Source organism: Vulpes vulpes, chromosome 13, assembly GCF_048418805.1.
Source record: "Vulpes vulpes isolate BD-2025 chromosome 13, VulVul3, whole genome shotgun sequence".
Lineage (NCBI taxonomy): Eukaryota > Metazoa > Chordata > Mammalia > Carnivora > Canidae > Vulpes > Vulpes vulpes.
The window spans coordinates 4,336,176-4,362,451 of record NC_132792.1 but is presented as its reverse complement, the minus strand read 5'-3'; positions in this window follow the sequence as shown (position 1 = coordinate 4,362,451).

Below are 26,276 nucleotides of genomic sequence, written 5' to 3'. Positions count from 1 at the left end.
AAAATGGACATTTGGCAAAACCAAGGGAAACAAATACTAAGGAAATCTGAATAAACGACGAACTTTAGATAAAAATGTATCCATATCTTTTCATAAATTGCAACGAATATACTGCTCTATTGTAAGATGTTAGTAATAGAGGGAACGATGCAGACTATATGGGAAGTTTTTGTACTATCCTCATGATTTTCTTTAAATCTAAAATTGCTCTATTATAAAAACGTGGTATTTTTTTAAGAGATATGGCAAAGAATAACACAATATATTTCAAAGTACCAATTTAAAAATAGGGGCTAAAAAAAGGTTTCATTTGTAATATGTAAGACACAGTACCTACCCAATTCATGTCATGGTACAGGCTTGTCAGGACAGAGAGAGGAGGACTCAGTGCTCTGAGGATGTAATTCCCAGGACTATAAACCACTTGAGGATGGGAAGGGCAAGTTGTTCCTCTCAGTCATCCCTAGAGCCTCAAAGACAGACTGTCTCCAATTAGATTATTATCAAATATATTTCCTATTTCTATTGCCTTTAAAATAAGTGGATGTATATATATGTCACATCTTTTCTTTAGAGCTTGGATGATGTTCTTCCACCTGTCAGAGCCCAGCACATATGTGAGCATCCCCCTGCAGGGATGATTCATACTCCCATCCCTACCCTCGTTCTTCATTCTTCTTTTTGTTTTTGTTGTATGACTTTGTACCTGCTGCTGCTCTGGGACTCTGCCACAGTGGATTCCTGCTTTTCAACACATCTTAATTCTCCCATTAGACTTAAAGCCTTTGGGGGCAGAGGTTATGCAGCATAAATGCTTTTTTTTATATAAATGCTTTTTTTGTCGAAATGTGATATAATATTTGAACATGGCTTATCAAAGATGAATGAAAGAATGGATATTTGAATGGGGGGAAATGATCAAACAAATAAAACTAACAGCCTACCAACAGTCAAAATAAAGCATGCATCTGTCAAAGTGTATTATTACTTTATTTTTTTTATTTTTTTTGTATTATTACTTTAAATTCTGTCCTGCAAACCCCAAAGCAAGGTGCAAAACATAGTACGTGTTAGTTCCTTACAGATGGATCCTAAAAGCTTTCAGGTAACACTGTCTGGGTTGTTGAAGAATGACTTGCCTGATCAAAAGAGGCGTCTTCTGTTATAATTAATGGGTCAGAGCATGGAGAAGGGATTGTATTTAAATTCTCTTCTCTCTTCTTATCTATTCAGGAGGCATCTTTAATTTTAGGACTGAAAATTTATGAATCGAATCCCTGGTTCATTGATAAACATTAAGCAATGTTAACAACTAATATCTTTCTCAGATATGAAACATTTAGTTGAGAATCATGAGACAGTCTTCCGTGAAATGTTTAGTGCCTATGGAATCACGGGAATTCAAAACTGCCGAATGAAGAGAATTCACTCAAGCTATTGCCTTTGAGTCAGATTGTAAAGCAAATCTCCTTATTTTCTTATTGTACCAGGACATTAAACCTAGAACCCTTTAATCTAGGCTCTTTTTGAAGGGGGTGTTGTGAGTTAGTCATCTGAGTTATTCAGACCTGTGCTAACTGCTTGGAATGGTAAATGTATAGTGAACATGAGCCTGAAAGAGACAGCAAACACCAAATCAGGACAGATACACACCAAGAATAAGAATCCCAGCACTCTGCCAGGCTCCATGGTGCTTTTCCAAAGCATCGTAAGGAAACTTAGAGCCATTGATCTCATACCAGGGGTAAGTGCTGTGTTAGATGCCTCATATACAATATTTCCATTAACCCACACAATGGTTGAGAGGTAGGTCTTATTGTCATTTGGGTAAAGGAACACAATCAGTATATCCTGTACTTAAGAAGAAGGATCAGAGTTTGCTGGGTTTACTCAAGGACTTTTGGTCTCACCCGGACAAAACCTCCTGAGTCTATATAAATTCCATATTCATACGTGCTCACATACGTCGATCCTTCGTTAGCAGATAATTAGGCAATTCAGAAGATTCACCATTCAAGTGTAAGGTTTACTCCAAAAATCTCCATTGACAAATTTATTACGTTTGCCCATTGACAAATAGCATCACATAATGAAAGGTTGAATAAATCAAGACTCTGAGAGAGGACAAGGTATCCATGCATTCTTATCTTTACTTACTTTTTAGTGGAGTTGAGAGCACTGGAAAGGGTACATTTGCATTGCTTGGTGGCTGTATGAGTTTGATAAGGATGCTAGCCAAAGTACCACAGACCGGGGGCTTACACGGAAATTTATTTTCTCCCAGTTCTGGAGACCAGGAGTCTGAGATCAAGGTGTCGGCAGGTTGGTTCCTTCTGAGGCCCAAGACGGAGGCATCCCCAGGCACTCTCCTGGATTTGTAGGGGGCCCTATCTCTGTTTTGGTTTCCTGCATGGTCTCATTTAAATTTAATTACTTCTGTAAAGACTTTATTTCCAAATACACAGGCTGAGGTACTGGGGGTCAGGATGTTTCTACCTCCACAGAGTTAAATGGATGAAACTTTGAATTCCTACACTTTCAGTTCCTTTAGGAAGCTAAATACTGATCCACACTCAACAGAAATATAAAAAATGAAAAAACAAAAATAAAAAACCCTCTGCTCTTTAATAAAACATGAAGATAAGTCATGCCAGGCGCCACATCTCAGAAATCATAGAGAATTTGAAAAATATAAGCTTTGCGCATGGAAATTCACTGAAAATTGCAATGCCATCCTTTTTTTTGGGGGGGGGGGCTTCTTTTTTCAAGCGTGCTTCCTCTTTTCTTCTCTTACTGTCTAGGACAGTTAATAGTGTTTCCACTCATTTTATAATTTATTCACATCCCTTTTCTTTTGTTCCATCATTTGTGCATGGAGTTTTCTTTCCCCCCACAGAGAAATTAAGCACCCTTTATGGTAATAAAACCTCATCTTATGCTGAAGCATCCAGCACAGCCCCCCACACTGGGCTGGGTACATTCTGGAAGTGATACGTGGAATTTAAAACACCATTCAAAGGTAATGTTCAGAAGAACAGTCAGAGAACTGAGCTGTGGAGAAGGATCTTCGGTCCTCTAAATGGTTGTGTTCTTTCTTTCACACCTTGGACAAATTTAAAAGAAAAATCACAGATAGACAGTATTTGTCAGCCGCGTGTATCTCTCGGTTCTTCATCACAAGGGCCCTGAGAGTGAGCTCTGGATGTGCCTGCGTGCAGATGAGCATCCACAGCCCGAGCCAGTTGTACAATCTATTCTAAGTCACCCATCTAGTAAGGGGAAGATTCTGAACAAAATATAGTGTTGGTCCAACTAATTTCAAAGCCCAAGTTCAGGCTTTTGGCACTCGCTTGTAGAATCTGGATCAACAGCTGAGATTTGCATGGGCCGTTGGCCTGTGGATAATATTTCTCTCCCTCTGTTTCACAGCCTCCAGAGCCTCCCGGAGGTTGCTGGGGATGTTCAAAGCTGGCAACCAGGGACTCTCCCTCCCTTTGTTTACCTCTGCCATCTCAGCCTCTCACCACAGACAAGGAGTCCTACCAGCCCTCCACTGGTTTCTCAAAAAATCATGACCACAGCCTCCCAGTCCATCCTGAACGGTGCTGAAGAATTGGGAGGGACACAACATGAACCTTACAACAACTAATCCAACATATGCACAGGAAAGGAAAAAAAAGGATAGCAAAAACAGGAGTTTATATTAAACTTTATGTCGGGCTCCCGGTGCATGGAGCCTGCTTCTCCCTCTGCCTGTCTCTGCCTCTCTCTCTGTCTCTCTCTCTCTCTCTGTGACTATCATAAATAAATAAATTTTAAAAAAATTTAATAAAATATTCTTATGTTCATCAAACCTTTCTGACCACATTACCCTTCCAGTTGTTCCTTTGCGAATCTCTGATTTGGCTTAGAGACTGCAAATGAAGGCTTCTTCTTCTCCTTCACCAGCCTTTTCCCCCCTCCAGCTCCCTGCCCTCCCTCCAGAACTCTCACCTCCTGGAGAAATCCACCAATTTCTTCCTGAGTCTCCCTCAGAGAAATACTCTCCTTTTATGCATCCCAGCTAAAAGATTGGACTGAGACTCTCATGGGAGAAGAAGGTACCAGGCTCAGCAGGGCAACAAAGAGCTTCAGTGACACCATGGGGCTCTGGTAGGGAGGAGGGGTGGGTGGTGGTGGTATCCAGGTGAGACAATGACCAAATCTGTCTTTTTTTCCTTTAAAATATTTTTATTTATTTATTTATTTGTTTGTTTATTTATTTATTTATTTATTTATTTATTTATTTATTTATGAGAGACAGAGGAGGGGAGGGGCAGAGGGAGAAGCGGGTTCAAGAAGCAGCTTCTCTGCTGAGCAGGGACCCCAAAGGAGAACTTGATCGTAGGACACCTGGATCATGACCTTAGCCAAAGGTGAATGCTTCACCCACTGTCCCACCCAGGTGCCCCTCAAAGGTGTCTTAAAGGAGCATCAGGGATTGACCCATTGAGGCTTGGGGTGGGCAGGGAGGGAGAGAGAGACAGGGCATTTTAGGCCCAAGAGGCCACCATCTAGAGAAAGTTAAGACTTTTGCATAGAGCATCTTTTGCAACGTCAGTGCTGAATCCCTAGAAAAACAAAACAAAACAAAACAAAACAAAAAAACAAAGCAAAAGCAAAACAAAACAAAAATTTTCAGTCCCCTAAAAAATCCAGGGGCACATATGCCCCAAATACTGTCCGCTAAAAAAGTGGATGCCCCTCCTTGACCATCAACGTCTATGGGTATCTGTGCAGTGGATGGCGTCTTTCTTTCCTCTCCCATCAAGCAGGAGCTGTGCTTTCCGCCCCAGCGTGTGTGCTGGGCCCCCTCTCTAAGCTTGGCTCTGTTGTGTGGACACTTGAGAGTACGCTGCCAGCCTCCTGTTTGCCTGGGGCTGATGAAAGCTAGAGGAGTTGTCTGGCACTCAACAATTTCGTGTGAAAGACACGGGTTCCATTATCTCTAATGCCTCTGAAATATTATAATTAAGGGCAACAGCGCTGAAAGAGAATTTCAGTTTTTCTTCAGCACTGAGGCTATAAATTGAGGCTGGTACAGCATTCCAGACAATTGAACCTCCATGTAGGTACTCAGTCATAATTGGCATTGATTGAACAGCACACAGCTCACCCCCTGCATCATGGATCGATCGGAAATGACAAGGGACTAAGATGAGCACCTTTTAGGGACCATGTTCTCCCTAAGTGAGTAAATATCAAAAGAAATACTTCATATCTCCTTCTATCCCATGAAAACCGCTCGAAAGAGCTCTAAACAAGAACGTCTTTCCAAGAGCAAAGCTAGTGACCTCCAGGAGAATCCAGCAACGTCATTCACTTCCTGAGCTCAAACTTGGGAGAGCTGCTTAAACTGTTTGTGTGAATTGGGGTGGATAGAGGGATCCCGCTCTGCAAATCCTACCTCCCCGTCCCCCAGCAGTTGAACAAGGGTTTATGTTTATAGCCCTTATTTGCCTTGGAAGTTGAAAATAATCATTTGGGTACAAGCTCTGAGTCCAGAAGGCCTGGGTTCAAATCCCCATGAGTGCATGTCACTGGTTGTATACCTTACTTAATTCCTCTGTAATGCAATTATCTAATAGTTAAAGGGAAACTAATAATGGGGACCTACCTCACAAAAGGGATGAGATTATTAAGTGCCTTAAGTGTCAATGCTGAAGCATTGACAACACTACGTGCTATAAATGTTAGCTGTGAAAATCAGCTGCCCAGTTGGGAAGCCTGAGTCATGACAGGGCATCAGGGAGAAAGGGCTGTGATCCATCCCTCATTTTTAAGGAAAATGAAATTGCCTTTTACATTTTGAATATTAACAAAGTCCACAACATATAAAAATGTATGCAGGGAAAGCTCTCACTGCCACTGTTTCACATTTTTCTCCTGACCCACAGGAACTGAGGTCTTAATGTGTGCTGATGCTTTATGCCACTAGGGTCTGGGTTAATTTGTTACACGGCAAGAGATAGCTAATGTTCAACACTAGAATTGTAAATCCAGGTGATCTGTCCTCAGGCTATTGAGGTTACAGACAGAAATATGAAATGTACAAGAAGCCAGAGACTATTTTTCCATAAACTGAATTTGCTTTTCATTGCTGATTGGTCTCTGTAAGTTTTGCTAATCTCTTCATATTTTTAATTTCATGTAATAGGGCAGCCCGGGTGGCTCAGCGGTTTAGCTCCTGTCTTTAGCCCAGGGCCTGATCCTGGAGACCCTGGAGCGAGTCCCATGTCAGGCTCCCTGCATGGGAGCCTGTTTCTCCCTCTGCCTGTGTCTCTGCCTCTCTCTCTCTGTCTTTCATGAATAAATAAATAAATAAATAAATAAATAAATAAATAAATAAAATTAAAAAAATAATAATTTCATGTAATATCTGTGTTTTAATGCAATACACATTTGTTTGTTTTATGATATTGTCAATTGCAAGAGTTAGATCTTTACGTAGGACGTGGCTGGGATCATCTTAAGACATTCGTATTCCCCAGGTTCTTGTTCTCTCTGCTGCTGCAGAGACAGACTTCTGCCTGTGAATATAGCGTGTGGGCATTATTTTTGAGATAGCAGTACGTCGTTCACGTCTATAGACCAAACCAGGCCCTGGAGAGGTTCTCCTTCCATCCCTGACCACAGCGGATCCCACTCTCATTGCTGCAGAGAGGGCATATGATCTTCTCTCTTTGGGATGCAGTCACTCTTTCAGAAATGGTGTCCTTGCTGGGATTTCCGAAATCGGTTCATTCCAAGCCCTCTTGCCAATCTCTGTTTCCCTTCTCTTCACAGAACTACTCTGCCCCTGTTACGCGTATGATCCTGAGCAAGTTGCTTGATAGCCTCGTGCTTGTGTTCCACGTCTAACATGAATGCAACGCTACTTGCCCTGGACGCCACGTGCATTAGGTTAAGCCTTCTCAGAGAGATACTGAGCCAGGGCTGTGACTCCAAGCTGTTTATTTGTAGGAGATCTTCAGGATCCACCAGTGGGGGAGTGGAGGGGTAGACAAGGAAGTGAGCAAGCCAGGGGAGGGTGCATTAATGAGCAGGTCACCTCCAGTGACCTCCAAATCCTGGCAGGATTTGTGGGAAGTTACATGTGATACAGCATCAGTCCCACCAGAGAGGGAGGAAGCTGGGGTATTTATCTACAAATCCCGCCTGTCACTGACCGAGAGCTGCTCCAGGGGTTGTTTACTGCCATAACTTCTGACCTTGCCATCTCCCTACCCACACAAGCAGGTCAAACAGAACCCCCTCCACCCCACCGTACCCCACACAGCTGGAGAAAGCCCCCAGATGGAGTGGCTGGTGCTCATAGTGGAAAGCTGTAGGCAGACACAGGATCTAGGCGTACTTGGCAATGGGGAGGGGGGTCCCAGATGAGGCTGTTGTGGCACACAGTGAGAAACTGAATAGAACTCACTCTGCAGATGCCAGGTCAGCTTAGAAGGAATATATGTGCATCACTGTTATTAATACTAATTACAACAAAAGTGGTCTTCCTAAGCAGTTAAGAATGAGCCACTCAAACCCACAAATAATTCTGTGATACTCTTACAAGCACAAACCTTCCTACAGATGTACTTTATTAATGCAGACGTCTCTACAATGCAAGGGCTTCTTCTTCAGCCTTTGTGAATCCCATGTTCTGGCTCCCTAAGTCCAAGTCTCTAAGTCTAAGTCCTAAGTCCCTACTGAGACACTAGTCATCTTTCTGTTTGGATGCTTCGTGTCCAATACTCCATAGGAAGTGTGGAATATCTGTTGAATGAATGAACACCTTCACCTTGCATCTCACTCTCTTCCAATATGCCATAGGTTTCTGTTCTTTATTCATTTAAACAATGACACCGTCATTTCTGAAAATATATCTGCTGCTTTCTTTCCAAGAATTGGCACCTACAGCTGAATTGATTTATGCAGAAGCATACTTTCATATATTCTGCGCATCATGGTGTATACAATCATTAAGCTTCAGTGTTTCAAACTCGAAGAACAATTGCTTTCTGTGAGCATCTCCATCTGAGTTAGTTTTAGATTGATCCATGACAGAAACACACTGGGACCCCAGAGCGTGCTCATGATCCCTGTGGCCCACCCTTCCTCAGGTTTGCATAATTCCCTCAGATCTAAGACTAAAGTCAGTCTCTGATAGCCTCCCGAATAAGTCACCTAGCAGCAGGTGACAAGGAAAGCAGGCTGAGGTTAAATGATTTTTATTATGGAGTAAATATAGTCAGGCCCACTCATGTGTGACTCTAATTTGCAGCAATGACAAGCATAAGGAAGGGGACAGTTCACCGCCCCCTCATGGAGAACCATATGGAGCTGAGATGGCCCTGGTGATGTCCCTGGGTAGTGCCCTCTGTGAGAAAGGGGCTCCTGAAAGAGAGGGAGCCTCTAGAACAAGGGCTCAGAAAGAGAAGGAACACTTTTAGCCAATTGGTACTAAAATACATCTGATAACATGAGGGGGAAAAAAGTTACCAGTTCTACACTGCAGTGTTGAACAGACTAATGACTTGCACTTTTTTTCCTCCTCTTTGCTACGAGTGCTTTTCATTACCTTCCATTATGCTCTTGAAAAATGGAATTCTACTTAGATAAAATGTGATTAGAGGTCCTTCCTTGGTTCTTTTGCAATTTTGAGCTTATTGCTTTTCATTTTAGCTATCCAGAATGTATTTCGTTTTGGTTTTTATTACTCCTGAGTCCTTCTGGAATTTTTGGATATGTGCTTTTGACTTCTCATTCATGGGGACAAGCATACTTAACATACTTGATGGGATCTCTTCTACCACATTTTCCTAAAAATATCTGAAAGCCGCTGGAAAACTGCTTCTTTCTATAGATGCAATTATGTATTCTCACACATTTAATGTATACTTGCATCTATAGAAAGAAGCAGTTAAACCATTTCATGACAAGGCACCAATTGGATGTCAAAAATTGGTCTTATTCTTGAGCAAAGGCAGTTCGGTGGGCCTGCACACATTGTACCTGGCAGATTTCCACTCAGGGGAATGTCACTGACGCTATGGCTTGAAGCCCATTGCTGGAATGCCTGGGTGGCTCAGTGTTTGAGCATCTGCCTTTGGTTCAGGTCATGATCCCGGGGTCCTGGGATCGAGTCCTCCATCAGGCTCCCCACAGGGAGCCTGTTTCTCCCTCTGCCTGAGTCTCTGCCTCTCTCTCTCTGTGTCTGTCATGAATAAATAAAATCTTTTTTTTTTTAATGGCTATTTTTTCTCTCAGGCCACCTATCGTAGCTGTTCCCCATCAGTGATGTGTGCAGGGTAGACATTAAGGCAGACCCATTTTGGGGAGACCCAGGCATTGTCCATCAACTGATTTTGGCCCAAGGATGGGATGGGAAGACTGAGATGCTCCCATCCACTCCTCTCTTCTCTCTTCTTCAGCTGGATTCAAAGTGATGTCACTATCTGGTGTGTCTCTCTATTCCCCGGCACACAGGTGTTTCCCCTAATAAAGTCTTGATATGTTTAAACTTTTTAGGGCATTTGCTCTATTGATGCCCTGGACTTCCATAGCAGCTAAAAAGACTTTTGAGGTTTCTACTCCCCTGGAGCATATACTTTAATTGGAAGGAAAGGAAGAAAGGAAGGAAGGAAAAGAAAGAAAGAAAGAAAAAAAATGGAATATAAAGGAAGGAAGGATAGAAAGCAGGATGAAGGAGGGAAAGAAAGAAAGAGGAAGGGGAAGAAGATGATTTCAGGCAAGATATATATGTGGTACTAAGGCAAATCTGGTGAAGTGAAAGGGAGGTGATCCTTTGTTACTGAGGCTGGAAAAGACGCTCTGAGGAGGTGTAGACTGAGTTCTGATTTGAATAATGAGGAGGAGATGTCTCTGCAAATAGAGAAAAATGACAGCAGGAGCAGCGATCTTTAGGTGGGATGGTGTAGGCGATCTGAGGCACACTGTGTAGGCTGCGGTGCTTGTGGAAGATGTGGCAAGAGTGGGGCGGGGGAGGGACAGGCAGCCACTAGGGAACGGAGGAGTCTCTAGGCCACTTTAGGGAAGTGGCATCTTGTAGTACATCATCACAAGTCCCTTAGGCCACTGCGCAGAAGACAAGTGTGGGGATGAGAACAGAAGTAGGGAGAGAGGCTTGGTGGCGCTGGATTACCATAGATAACACAAGAATATGCCCTGGACTTGGTTTTTAGTAGCAGAGAGGGTGGGGAGTGAGGAGAATTCGGGTGTATCTTGGAGGCGGAATGCCTAACTGAATACGAGGGAAGCTGCATGCACGATGGGGACACGTACTGAAATAGGAAAAGCTGTAGGGGGTACATTATGTGCGAAAAATAGAATCAATATTTTAACATATTCAGTTTGCCGTTCTTGTCATTAATCCAAGCAGAGATTTGGAGAAGGCATTTGTGTGTATCCCTCTGGAACTTGCAGAGAATTCTGAGGCGAAGATATGAATCTGAAAGTCTGCAACCTATTGATAATATTTTGAGCCGAGGAAATGTGTAGAATCGCCTAGACAGGCAATGTTACAAAGAAGTAAAAACAGGTGGATAGCACAGCATGGAGATGCCCCGCGCTGACACCATGGGGGGCCGAAGAGGAAGATCCAGGAAAACATAGCAAGTAATTGCCAAGAGGTTATGATACAACCAAGTAAGTATGGAGCAAAAAGGCAGCAGCAAAACACAGGTTCAAGAAGGATAAAGTGAGCAGCTCACCAAATACTGCAGAGAGGTCAAGACGCGGGAAAAGGGAGAATTGATTACTGTTTTCACAAGCAGTGATATGATTGATGACCTGAATGCGAGCCATTTCAGTGGAGAATAAAATCTGTGTGCTATCCCCTCCAACAACACCAAGATAACACTAAAATACCAATGTTTCCCTTCTTCCCTTCTAGACGGCTGCCTTGTCATACTCACAAGGTGCCTCAAAGTCTGGAGAATCTTCAGGGCAGTAAGGGGCAAGATCAGATTAAACACCATTTATCACATGCCTTGACCTGACCATGCACCCTTCCATTCTTGGTCATGTTTAACTAATAGGGAGATTCAGCTAAGTGTATTTATCTATGGCATGAAGAAAGAAAGAAAGAAAGAAAGAAAGAAAGAAAGAAAGAAAGAAAGAAAGAAAGAAAGAAAGAAAGAAAGACATGAAGGAAAGAAAGAAAAGAAGAAAAGAAAAGAAAAGAGAGAAAGAAAGAAGAGAAAGAAAGAAAGAAAGAAGAAGAAGAAGAAGAAAGAAAGAAAGAAAGAAAGAAAGAAAGAAAGAAAGAAAGAAAGAAAGAAAGAAAGAATCAGAATGTTCAAGGGACTCTCCCAAGGGTCACACGGCCAGTACATGCCTCACCTCTGAGTCAATGGTGGGATTTTGAGTGTCATTAAGGAAAAAGCACCACTGTATGATTTCAGACTGTCTTGATTCTTATTTTTTTAAAAGATTTTATTTATTTATTTATCTGAGAGAGCATGAGCAAGAGAGAACAGGAGCAGGGGAAAGGGCAGAGGGGGAGGGAGAAGCAGACTCCTCGCTGAGTAGGAGCTACCCCAGGTTCTGTGGAAAACATTAGAGGAGCATGGATTGAGAAGTTCCTACAAAATAAGCATGTGAAATAAGTCAATCGGAGAAGGACAAATATTATATGGTCTCATTCACTTGGGGAATATAAAAAATAGTGAAAGGGCATAAAGGGGAAAGGAGAAAAAATGAGTGGGAAATATCAGAGAGGGAGACAGAACATGAGAGACTCCTAACTCTGGGAAACGAACTAGGGGGGGTGGAAGGGGAGGTGGGAGGGGGGTGGGGTGACTGGTGATGGGCACTGAAGGGGGCACTTGACGGGATGAGCACTGGGTGTTATTCTAGATGTTGGCAAGTTGAACTCCAATAAAAAATAAACTTATAAAAAAATAAGCAGACAGTGCTTTTGAAGAATCAGGTTATGAAAGACAAAGAAAATCTGAAGAGCTGTCCCAGAGTGAAGGAGACGAAGGGTTCATGACAACTGAACACAATGCATCGGGATCCTGGATCTGAAAAATGGCATTGGTGAGACCATCTAGGAACTTGGAATTATAGATTAGTAGATTAATTAATTTTATTGATAATTTTCTGGCTTGTTCATTATGATTGTAACATAAGATTTAACATTCGAGGAAGCCAGGTAAAAGGCTCCTAGCATAAGTCTGAAATTATTTCACAAGGCAAAGTTAAAAATTATATATAGGGCAGCCCGTGTGGCTCAGCAGTTTAGCGCCGCCTTCAGCCCAGGGCCTGATCCTGAAGACCCGGGATCGAGTCCCACATCGGGCTCCCTGCATGGAGCCTGCTTCTCCCTCTGCCTGTGTCTCTGCTGCTCTCTCTCTCTCTTTCTCTGTCTCTCATTAATAAATAAATAAGTAAGTAAGTAAATAAATAAATAAATCTTTAAAACATAAAAAAATTATATATATATGTACACATATACATATAGGCATACGCATATACATAAAATGTAATATATAAGATGGTAATTCCGTGATCACAATTGTGTACGAAATGCCATGTGATCCTAAGAGAGGGGAGAGTTCACAATTCTATCAGGTCTTAAATTGCAAGTGAAAGGGGGGGCACTTTTAAGTTTATAGCAGAGCAAGAGACCTATTGTCCCAGGAACCCAGACCAGCAAACACCCCAGCCTTTTCTTTTTTTTTTTTTTTTAATTTTTATTTATTTATGATAGTCGCAGAGAGAGAGAGAGAGAGGCAGAGACACAGGCAGAGGGAGAAGCAGGCTCCATGCACCGGGAGCCGGACGTGGGACTCGATCCGGGGTCTCCAGGATCGCGCCCTGGGCCAAAGGCAGGCGCCAAACCGCAGCGCCACCCAGGGATCCCCACCCCAGCCTTTTCAAAGGTCAGCATGTGATCATCCGGCTACAGCAAAAAACAGCATTCCAGACAGAGAGAAGAAAGGGAAAATCCAAAGAGGACAGTACAAAGTGTACCTAAGGTTGGAGGAAAGTGTAGAGGTGGGCAGCTCATTCATCTCAATTGGTTCCCTCTTACTGAGCACCTGCTGTGGATCCAGCTCCATCCAGGTAGAGGGATAACGTAATACGCAATGTGTCATAAATACTTGCTCTCCTAGACTTTATGCTCCAGCGGGGGAAGCCAGAAATAAATAAATAAATATCAGATATGACAAATCTTTTCACAATGAGACCTGAGGAAAGAATTCAAATAGAATGCGTAGGATGACTTATCTTTCGGTGGCCACTGAAACTCAGATCCAGATGCTCAGGGAGAGTAAGTGTCCAGATTGGTGATGCTCAGGGGGTGAGGGTAGGTGGGCAGGTGGGAGCACGTTCCAGGCAGAGGTCAACCAGTGCTAAGGCACTATGCTGGAAATGAGGTTGGCCTATCCTGGGTCCCCAAGAAAGCCAGCGTGGCTGGACATGGGAAGGTCGGAAGGAAATGATGGCAGAGATGTAATCAGGAGCCTGAGTATTTAGGACTTCTGAGACCTGGAAAATAAATGTACTTCCCCTCATTCCAATTCTTAGTTCAAGCACATTCTTCTAAGTAGTTGGAAGATTTATCAGTAGAGCTTAAAATCACCACGTGTCCACACGCTACCATCATCTCATAATTTAGGTGAGCTGACCTGACTTACAGTTTAGAAAGACCAGTCTGGCTGCTTGGATTGAAGTGGCGGACGGGGATGTAGAAGGCTCTTGCTGACATTTAGCTCGTAGATGATGGTGCCTTGGATTAGAAGTAGCAGAAATGGAGAGAATCAGACAGGTTTAAGACATGTTTTAGAAGTAAAACTTGCTGATAGATTTAATGAGGGAGATTAGAGAAAGAGAAGTCCCTGGTCGATGTTCCAGGATGAAATGGAAGGCGTTAAGACAAGTGTGGCATAATCAAAATTGGATTTTAAAAAGCCGTTCTTGCCGCAGAGTTTCCTAAACCACTGTTATTATACTATGACCTTTATAATTTTGCTGCCATCACATGAACCTCAAGTGTTATTAAACTGATGTGAGCTGCTACTCTGAAATATATTTATACTGTTAATTTGCATGGACTCATTGTTTCTGCTTACACATGTATTATGTTAAAATGAAACTCTACTTCATTATGGAAAAATGTAAGCTAGTTGTAGTCTTATTTGCTGAAGATTCTACTTTGGTGTAATCAGAAAAGACTCAAATGCAACTTAAAAATAGAAAGAACTTACTCATGCATAATTCAGTATTTATTTAATGCCACGTCCATATGCCTATCTAAATTCATTGTTTAAGAAACACCAATTTAATGGAATATTATTCAGCTCTAAAAAGAAAGAAGCTATCAAGCCATGGGAAGACACAGAGGACGCTTAAATGCATATCACTAAGTGAAAGAAGCCGATCTGAAAACGATACATATGATTCCAACTACATCGCAATCTGGAAAAAGTGGGGCTTTTGGAGGCAAAAAAAGAGATCAGTGTTTGCCTGGGGTTAGCAGGAGGGAAGAATGAATAAGGCGGAGCACAGAGGATTTGTAGGAGAGTGAAAATACTCTGTATGAAACTATAATGACGGACACATGTCATCATAAATTTCTCCAAACTCACAGAACGCATGATACCAAGAGTAAGATAGAAGGTAAACCAGGGACTTTGGATGATTATGATGTGTCAGTACAGGTTGGCCAATTGTAATAAATGTGCTATTCTGGTGGGGGATGTGGATATTGAGGAAGGCTATGCGGTGGTGCGGAGGGGATATATGGGGACTCTGTACCTCCTGCTCAATTTTTCTGTGAACCTACAACTGCTCTAAATAAGCAAATAAATAAATAAATAAATAAATAAATAAATAAATAAAGTCTCTTTCAAGAGAGAGTGGGGAGGAGAGCAATTTAAAAGCAGGAAAGCCAGTCAGGAGATTAAAACTCATCAACAGATGGTGTCTTCTGGTATAATCCGACACTCTTATCACTGTACACTTTCTGAAATATTTTTCTGTGGAGTGGGACCCACAACAACAACAAAAATGTATTGATAATTGCCCTTGTTCCCAAATTAATTTTAATAGAGAGCAGAACTATGCCATATAAAAGAACCTAGTGGTGTGAAACAGTTAATTCCCTAGAGCCCCAACTTGCTCACAGGAAATGAATTAGGTTTTGGAAAAAGTCCAGCTCATTTATTCTTTTACTCAAGATTCATTCACTGGCCTCAGGCTTACGATTACTGGTGAAAGAATAAATATAAAACATTTAAATTCAATGTGGATGTTAAATAAGAAGGCAGGGATGAACCCCTATCGTTAAATCACCAACACAATAGATTCTTGTATCATTTACTGAAAGCTGACATTGAGACTCCAGGGAGAAGAAAATTGTGGTATATTCAGAGAAAAAAACATAAACCATATAGAATGATGATGTGTGCTGGGTCGGACTTTCAGGAGAGTTGTATTGGTGAGTTCAAAGTAGACGTTCCTGTTCACGACCCACTGATAGAGGTATTGGGTTCTTCTATGGGTTTTCTAAAGAAGCGTGCAGAAATGTGACTCTATATAAGTGACAAAATGTAACTTTATCTGCAATAAAATGAGTTTATCCCTCATCTGACTACCCTGCCTTAGAAATTGCAGAGCAGCGTAGCATGTGCCATGGTCCCAGTGAAGGCTCTTTTCTGGTTTTCACACAGGTGAGATTTTTATGCCCGGCATATTACGCTCCACTCTCTAGGCCCATCTCGTCTTAGTTGCAGCTTCCATGCTAACCTCCCAGCCTCACGGCCTCTCCGTGTGTGCCCTGCAGACCTGCAGCTCTGAGCACACGCCCTGCCAGTTTCTTCTACTGAAGGTGTCTTTCTGTAACCACATCCCGGGAGTCCTGCCAGCTTTCAAGCACCTGCAGAAATGCCACCTTCCCTGGAAGTCTTTCCCAAATCTTTCTTACCTCGTGTTTCCACACTCTGGAGCTCACCTTCAATTGTTGCATCAGGCTCTTGAAAGGAGGAGATTGGCATCCATTGTTTTTAACAAAAGCTTCCAGTGATTTTTAGCATCAGGAACCTCAGGAAAGCAGTTCTGAAGTCAAAACATCTACTGGAGTAGAAATCTACGGACCAAGCATTTTACCTTTGTCACCGGAAGGAGGAGCTCCCATGCCCCATTACTTGTCGTCAGTCTTGACCAACCTGGAAGAGGTGTGTCTCGTCATCATCCCTTGAATTCCCAACAGGAAGAAGCCCATACTCTGCTACCACAGAAGGAAGGAAAACTTTCTCCTTGCAACAAGCTCAGCCGATAAGAAAATACCACAACTGAGCCAATGAGAAACCATCAACCACCTGAATGTCTCTTTCCTCCAGTGGACTTTCCTTCAGAGCAGCCTGTCCCAAGGCCCTGTTTTCTTCATAAAGTAACCTTCCCCTCCTTTGGTCTCTGGGCTGACCTATCTTTGTCATGGCTTGCTTGTCCAGAATTGCAGTTCTTCTGTTATTCCTGAATAAACTCATTTTGCTGGGTAAAATACTGGCTGTTTTACTAAAGTCAGCACCGTTTTTCCAAATGCTGATAAAAAACTTTGTGACATCAGAGTTATTGACTCAATGTACTGAAGAAGCAACTCTCTTCTTCAGGAAAGTGGCTCGTATGAAGCCACATGGCTAGTACAGTGGTAGAGTAGGCTCAAACCTCGCTGGTTTAAAACAAGAACTCTCTGCTGACACCACCCTGGTACCTACAAAACATATTTGCGTTATGTTATGCCATTTTTTAAATGTTATCTCATTTCTTTGGAAATAATCATACAGTGATTTTTAGAGATGAGCGTCTCTGAGATTCCCAAGAAAAATCACACGCCTGAGGCTTCTCCAACCTGAACACAGTGCCTGACTTCACATGTGAAGGTCACCTCTCACCCCCCAGGGAAGCCCCTGCAGTTCATACCTTTCAGATTTCATGCAAGGCCACTAATACCATGCTTAAAACCCAATCAGATTCTGCTGCATTCCTTTTGTTTAAAAAAAATATTTTATTTATTTGAGGGAGGGATGGAGAGAGAGAGAGAGAATGGGAGAGAGTACATGCAGGGGGAGAGGAAGAGGGAGAAGCAGACTCCCCACTGAGCAGGGAGCCTGATGCGGGGCTCCATCCCAGGACCCTGAGGTGGTGACCTGAGCTGAAGTCAGATGCTTCACCGACTGAGCCACTCGGGTGCCTCTGTCGCATTCTTGATTGAGACTTTGGAATCCTCATGTTAGGACAAACAGATCTGACTGATCATTTGAAGAGTAACCATTTGACAGTAAGGACCGGAAAGGAGCTCTGGAAATGGTTAAACCGAGGCGCGAACATTCTGCAGAGGGGGGTTTCTGCAGCCATGTCTTCTGCCCTCTGACCCTTCCTGAATCAGGCTCCTTTTGTCTCCCCAAGGCTCCCAGTTGATTACCTTTCTGTGTCCCTTTTCAAACTAATTCCCAGAGCCAGGAGTAATTGTGCATTCAGCATTGGTGTGAAAACCCATGGTCACATTAACGTAATTGTAGCCTTTCATTCCCTGGCAAACAAGCTTTAAGGAAACAAGAGAAAATTTCGTGTCAGCTCTAAACAGCTTTCTCTTTTGTCCTTAAAACATTTATCAATGGGTAATTTTTGAAGAGCCGCATAGTCACGAAAGGTGGTGGCTATAATCATGGTGAGAGAAAGAACCGGAGGAGAAGCAAAACAAATAAATGGCAAAGAATAGCCACGTGTGGACAGCAAAGGAGCTTCTGCAGCCTAAATTGGGAAATGCATGGAGCTGTGGTTGTGGACGACACTGGCATCCAGGTGGCCTGGGGCTGTCATGGTAGGGACTGGAACCAATTCTTTGGCCCAGCTCCCTTGATAATGGACACCGGGATATCTGCCCTTGGCTCCCCTCATTGGAACTGCGTCTCTTTCTGAAAGCACTCTATCAATGAGAGAAATTTGGGAGGGGTAAACAAGCCCCCAAGGTAGCCAGATCGAGGGATTATGTGGCTTGATTATACCCTGCACGTTTCATTCTCATAGAGTGGACTAATCCAAAAGAGTAAGAAACTACCTTTTCTATACCCGGGAGAAGTGATCTTTGTTTCCGTGCATTGCTCCAAGCCCAGTCAATCAGCTGCCACTTAGTAGGCCTTCAGATGGAGGTGAGTGAATATGAACAAAACATACACAAAGAGGAAGATTTACAATTTGACTTTACTAAAAACTTTGTTGTCACACATACTGGACGGATTCTAAAAGTCGAGACTGACTATCAAGTCGTGGGATTAGACAAAGGATTCTTGAATGCCTATCATTTCCTTCAAACTCATTCATTTAAAAATATTAGGTGCATTTCAGATGTTAGAGACTCTAGAATTAGGCACTGGAGATAGTCGGCCAAAACCGCCATGGGACCCTGGGAAGACCTCCCCGTTTCCGTTTAGCCAGCAACATCAGCACAAGGGGAGAGCCCTGCATGCTCACAGGGGGACCTCTCCCCTCACCTCCTTCCAATGCTCAGAAGCGCACCCACCATGGTCCTACTGTCGTTCTTTGACACGGCAGCTGTTGCCTCCATCAGGTCCATTAGCCTAGGTCCTCCTGCACCCCTTGGATTCTCCCTCCACTGAGGCTCCGTGTGTCGATAAACTGACCTTTCCTCCATTCATCAGCAGTGTCCTCAGTACTTTCATTCCACCTTCCAGAAATGTTAGTCACCAGTACACTCTCTTATTTTATTTAATCTCATTTCTTAAACATTGTTGCTGTCCTGTAGGGAGCCTGATGCAGGATTCAGTCCCAGAACCCCGGGATCGCAACCTGAGCCAAAGGCAGATGCTCCACCACTGAGCCACCCAGGTGTCCCCTGCTCTTCCTGGAATCTGGTCCACCACAGAAAACTCTGCTTTCTCTGAAATCTTCTCGAAACCACAACTGTTTACCCATCCACATTCTTCATGCAGCTCAAGGAGCTTCCCTTTGACTGCTGTTTCCAAAGCTTTGATGTCAACTCCTTTCATTTAGCTTCCTCCCTAAAGAGTCCCCAGGCTTGGAACTCACAGATTCAGATAATACTACACCAAGGCCATTGGCTTAAGTCACCTACAAACCCCCAAATCCTTATTCCTTAAGTATTTCATCACTTGTCTCATTATAATTTTCGCTAATGATATACATAATCCTCGCTTAGTGTAATATCCACATAAACCAGACTCCTAATATTTTAATTAGATCTATTAAGGTAAAATTTACGCACAGTGCGTGTACAGCTCATAAACTTTAATAAATGCAATAGGTTCTGTAACCACCACCACGTTCAACACAGAGAGCACTTCTATCACCCAGAGTGTCATCCTCCCCCTGTTGTCAGTCCCTCCACTTACCTGCAAGCCCTGCCACCACCCGTCATTTCTACCACTGTGATTTTTTTCCTCTCCCACAATGTCATGCAAAGGAATGGTATAATATGGAAATGTTGGCTTCCTTCATTTAATATTAGGCACTCGAGGTTCTCCTGTGCTGTTTTGTGTAAAAATAGTCTGTTACCTTTTATGGCTTAGTAGGATTCCACTGTATGGACATAACACTGTCCATTTATCCACTCACTATTTTGAAAAACCCAAATCGATCAGATTTTTCCAGCTTGGGTGATTATAATGAAAGATGCTATAAGTATCTGTACAATAGATTTTTGTGGGAACTTACATTTTCATTTCTCTGGGGTAAATACGTGTAAGTAGGAGCACTAGACCATATGAGAAATGTTTAATTTTGGAAGAAAAGAAAAACCTACTTTCCATGCATTCCTACTAGCAATGTACGTGAGTTCCCGTCTTTCAGCACCTTTTCCAGCAATTGATATGCATAAACAGGGCTGTTTTTTTTTTCTTTCAGTATTTCTAATAGATATGTCATTGTACTTTACTGTAATTTTATTCCTGATTAATGATGCTGAGCATTGTTTTTTTTTTTTTTTTTTTTTTTTTTCATGTGCTTATCTGCTATCCTGTTTTCTTGGGTTAAGTGCTCAGATCTTTTGCTAATTTTTTAAAATCGAGGTTTTATTTTCTTATTGAGTTTTGAGAGTTCTTCATATATTCTAGATACAAGTGGTTTTTAAGGTATGTGTCTTACAAATATTCTCTTCAGCCTTAGACTTTCAATTTTCTTTAATTATCAATGACTTTTGAGAAATAGAAGTTTTTAATTATCATGAAGTCCAAATTCTCTTTTATTGGAGATTTGTGTGTTCGATGTGCTTCCTAAGAAATCTTGCCCTCACCAAAGGTCACAATGATATATTTTTTTAAAAATCTGTTTTTGTTTTTACACCTACATTTAGGATCCATGTATATATATATATTTACATACACATAAATATATGAAATACATATATGGATCCATATACATATATATATTAAATGTGAAATGAAAGCCTTTGCACTACTCTGTGCCATCAGGCCCTAAGTCTGAAGGTGGCTGAGGGAAAGTAGAATCAACCTTGTGGTTTCATGTCAATTCTATACTCTCTAAACTCAAGTGGCTGTTAGTGTTGATTTTATATTACTTCATCAATCTCTACAATCTTCCACTTTCCTAGATAGACGCGTTGTAGTTCATCTTCTCTCCTAAACCCTCCAATGCCACCTCCAATCTTCACTCTTACATAATAAGCATAATAATATAATATATATTATATATATATACTGCAAATGTACATGATATGGTTAAAATTCTTTCATTTTTTGTTTTTTGCATATGAACGGATGATCAATAGTTTCAATACAATTTGTTTTAAAAACTATCTTTTCTCCATTGATTTGCCTCAGTATTTTTGTTGAAGTCAACTGTTCATGTATGAGTAGGATTATTTCTGTTTTCTGTTCTGTTCTGGAAAACTTTCAACCCATACTTTGTTCAAAAGTTTTCCATCCACTTTCTTTTCTTCATGGGCTCCAATGACCATTTATTAGGCTACTTAGAATCATCCACACAGCTCACTGATGTTTATTATTTTTAATCTTTTTTCTCTGTGTATTTCATTTTGAATATTTTCTATTACCCTATTTTAAAATTCACTGTTTTTTTAATGCTATGTATTTCATTTCTGTCTCTAAAAGTATGATATTAATGCATTTTATATCTCCCATGACATTCCTCATACTTTTCTCTAGATTCTTGAACATACAGAATTTATTCATATCAACTGTTTTCAATGCCCACTAATCACATTAGCTGTGTCATTTCTGGGTCTGGCTCCATTTTCTCTGCTTCTTGGCGGATCCAGTAATTTTTTTTATTGGATTTGATGTTGTGAATTTAACATGTTTGGGTGTTGTCCACCTGTTTATTTATTTCATACTCCTTTTAATAGTTTTGAGATCCCATTAAATGTATAATGCCTCCTTCAGTGAAGATCATTCAAATCAATATTCTAGACCTTGTCATTACCAACAGTTGCATACTCTTGATAATCGGATTTCCATACTTTCTATCTTCTAACCGATAGCTCCTACTTTTCCAACTTATTTCTTCTGGTATCTAATTCCAGCAATTCTTTCCTCCCTCAGAAACCCATATTGCATTGATGCTACCCCATCATTATTGTGTCTTCCACCATCCATGACCTTATGTTAATATTTGGTTCCACTTACAGTTCGAAGTTCATCATTAGCCTCATTCTTTTAAATCAAATTTCTATATGCTACTCTTTCCCCTGAATTTGCCAAGTGAACACCTTACCTGAGTGAAATGAAAGCCTTTACACTACTCTGTTCCATCACGCCTAAGTCTGAAGGTGGCTGAGGGAAAGTGGAATCAACCTTGTGGTTTCATGTCAATTCTATACTCTCTAAACTCAAGTGGCTGTGAGTGTTGATTTTATATTACTTCATCAGTCTCTACAATCTTCCACTTTCCTAGATAGATGTCTTGTAGTTCATCTTCTCTCCTAAACCCTCCAATGCCACCTCCAATCTTTACTCTTACATAATAAGCTTCTATGTATCATATCGAGGAAAACAAACATGCTCCCAGCATCACATTCATTTACCTGCCTCCCTTGCTGCTCCAGTGCTAGAGTGATCCAGGCTCAGACCTCACCAATCCTTTATGTAGACTCATTCCTTGGGAGGGGATTCCATTCATTCATTTTTTAAAACTATTATTAGAATCGTCCACTTTTGTGATTTTAAATATCTTATGAATACTACAAACTCCCAAATTTATATTTATAGTCCAACTTTCTCTCCCAATTTTAGAGTCATGATTCAATCACCAGCTCAGCATCTTATATGCTCCAAACACATCTAGACTCATTAACACTAGTACGTGCCTTACCCATCAACCAATCATGCATAACACATCTCTAAATAACATCAAAACATAAACTTTTCCTTTCCCTACTTCCAACCACCCCTTCCAGTCTTTCTTTCTTCAGTGACTTACACAACCAATCACCCATTTTTTTTGTCTTCTCTTACCAGCCACAATGAATCTATCTGCAAATTCTGCTGGTTCTACCTTTTAAATAAACATGAATATATTCAGTACTTGATCCTTTCTTACTCGCCCCCCTGTCACCACCCTGTGTTCCAGCCTTTCTCACTTTTAATGCATTGGTTCATTCACCTCCCAGCTTCCTCTCTAACCCCCACACCCCTCACATAGCCCCACACCCTAACATCAGCAGCCAGAACAGGAATCCCATCGAATCTTAAATCAGACCATGTTACATGTCCTCTGAAAATTCTCTTATACCTTTCCATCTCTATTGGAAATTCTCTATTGGCAGTTGTCTGTGGAATCCCAGAAGATCTGCACCTATACTTGCCTTTGATCTACCCCTTTGGCTCTCGCCTCCAGTCACTTCCTCAGGTCTTGCTTGCCTCCTATTGTGTCTCAGGCACACTCAGTACACTTCCTCCTCAGTCTCTTCATGCTGCAGTGGCCTTGGACCTGCATCTTCTGGACTTGTTCCCTCCTTTCCTTGAGTATCTGATCAAACGTGGCCTGCCTGATGAGGCCTTTGCTGACAAGTCCATATAAAATAGTTACCTCCCCCTGGCACTTTTTAGTACCTTTTCCTGAGCCTGTTTTACTTTTTCTCATAGTATTTATCACATTATGTAGACACTGATGCAATCAATATACATAGATGTAAATTTATTGTACATCCCATTCCACAGAAGGCAAGCTCTTTGAAAACAATAATTTTATCTCTTTTGGTATCTTAAATATCAAAGCCTAGAATGAGAAAAAACCTGAAATAGTGTAGGGATTTCAGAAATATTTCTTCTTGTAATTTCTTTTTTATGTATGCATGTATTTAATGGAGAGAGAGAGCACAAGCAGGGGGAGCAGCAGGCAGAGGGAGAAGGAAAAACAGGCTCCCCGCTGAAGGGGCTCCATCCCAGAACCCTGGGATCATGCCAAAGTCGAAGGCAGATGCTTAACCAACTGAGCCACCCCAGTACCCCTTCTCATAATTTCTTATTGTGAAATGAATAAACAGATGAATGAATTGTTTGTACTCCTACTGAATCAGAGTTTAGGAGGAAGAGGGGCATCGGTGCTTCAAGAACTTCTACACAAACAATTTAACAACTTAGTCTTGCAAAAATCACAAAACTCAAATGTCAGTCAAGGCTATATTTAATGAAATGTCTTAAGTTTAAATAAGATAATTTCCTAAAATAATCTGCAAAAGCATCCAGGGTACATATGGCAACTGTGTCAATATGGCTTATAACTCACGATCTCTGTTATTTATTGAAACTTATCACTTCTAGCTCAAGAAGCAAAATTTAGGAGGTAAAATCTTTGTCACCATGATGGCACCACCTCTTTGGCTCTTCCCAATCATCCTGGTGTAACTGAAGCTCCTGCAATTTCTGCTTTAAAAGTTTCAGTCCCCATGGATGTGTTATTCCCTCAGTCCCTCTTCCCCAGCACTCATGGTCTTCTCCTGGAGTCTTGGACTAACAGACAAAAATATAAGAAGTTAAAAGGTGATAGGGTTAAATGGGATCATGGGCCCAGCTAGCACCTATAATTAATAGGGATTATGGATCAGGTCTCAACACTGACAAAGTGTCCTTAGTAGAACTCTAGGTGTTCCCAGTGACAGAGGCAAGATAAAACAGGAGGAAAATAAATTGACAAATAGCATGTAACAATTGAGAAGGTCACCAGCCCTGCAGCCCCAGACTTAAAGAAATTCTCCAGCTGCACCAAAAGTGAGATGGTCTTGTACAATGTCTTTTGGTGTCCAGGCATAGAGTTAGGTCAGCTCTTGGGAGTGAGGAAAAGTGCCATGTGAATTTCGGGGGGGAAGAGAAGTTGTGAAATAACGCATCACAGACAGCAGGAGAGCAAGACTACGGCACCAAGGTGATGTGTATCCCCAGCTGCTCACAGAGTCTGTTACATGTGCAAAATCACAAAATTAAAGCAAAACCAATTTCTGGGCTGTGTGATTTTCTCCAGTGGTACAACCACCCAATGGTTTATTTTATCTGGGATTGGAAATCTGGGAAAAGGAAGGAAGAGGCAAGGGGATTGAATGGTGAGCCCTGAGATTTGAGCGGAACAAGCAAGAAAGCAAGGGTCGAAGTCAAGAATTCTTAGTGACTCGTGGTGGGTCAAAGTACTGTGAGAGCAACAGTCCTTGAGCATGAAGCGAAAGACAATTATGGGGGGCATATTTTCAGTACAGGTCTGTTTTTGAAAATGTGGTCCATTTGAGCAGTTATAACAATCAAAATACTATTGTGTTTGATGGAAAAGAACTGAGTTCCCATTAGTAGCAAAGCAGTGCTAGAACCTTGCTATTCTCTGAAAGGGCTGACAGCATCTTAATCCATTTGGTTCCCCTGCTTGTCGGAATCCTGTGGAGCTAATGGATGGACAGTCTCCCCTCTCATCACTTCATGTTGGCGTGACATCCCCTTAGCTATCACTGGGGTCAGACAGCTCCTGAGACCTGTTTTGCCCAAACTCATAGCACAGAATAGAGTTGGGGGAAACAATCCAATTATTAAGCACCAGCTGCATGCCGGACTTTCTGTGGGGCAAGAATACACACAGATATTGTATATCTATACACATTACACAGTGACTTACATGTAGCAGATACTCAAAAAGATTTTATTAACAACTAAATAAACGATGCTATATTGTTTGCCAACACTTAGAAATTTTCTCTTCTTACTTGCTCTCTAGAGCATACTTTGAACTCCAAGTTAATAACCACTTTTTTCCCCCAGAAACTCTTTGAAGAAACATAGTAGCTGCTATGACTCCTGCTATTCAGTTGAAAAAAAAAATTAAATTAGAAATACATTTTGAACCAATGCAGTTTAAAATGAATAACAAAACAACATTCTAATCAAAAGCTCTGTGATATAATATTTAAGCTCACAACTGGCTGCTTTCAAGCTTAGAAATAAAATATCCTAATGGAATAGGTGGTACTATATAATCCTCTTCCTGGGATTCATTACATCTTGCCTCTCAGAGAGGACAGCTGGTGGATAGAAAATGAAAGTATTTCAACAGCAGATTTGTCAGCTCATAAGCCAGCATTATTTACTTTAAAACTTGCACTAAGAATACAACCATAGAGAATTGTCAATGAATAGTGCATTGGTATGCAAAGAGATTGCCAACAATTTGCTAATATTTAAATGAAAGATTATCCTGCAAATAATTATAGGGACAGACTCATCAAAGAATATTTTATCTTCAGGTTTGAGAGTTAACATCCCATAATGAGATTTGCTTGTAGACCGGGGGAGAAAAGATTAATTGAAAGAAAAGGGAGTGATTAGCAGGTTTGAGGGGTAGAGAAGGGCAGGAACAACTTTAATAATTTTTATAAAGAATGAGAGAAAACGCATTATATGACCTTGCCACAATGAAATAAACGAATATTTTAAAAAATTGTGACTAGCTCATTTAAGCCATGACAATCTTTTTGGGCAAAGCTAAAGTAACAATGTCACAGTTTCGATATCTGATTCTGGCTAAAGTGTATATTCTTGTGTCTGTGTCACTGGTTTCCAGAGTGTGTTCTCCATGCAACAGTCACACCAAAGGAACCAATGATCAATTGTGTTGAAGAATCTGTGTATTTTAGCCCTCCTTCGAATACTTAGAATGCATCTAAAAGGCTCTGGGGCCTTTGCAGTAAATATATCTGATGAATTTTATTTTGATTTTTATTTTAATGCAAA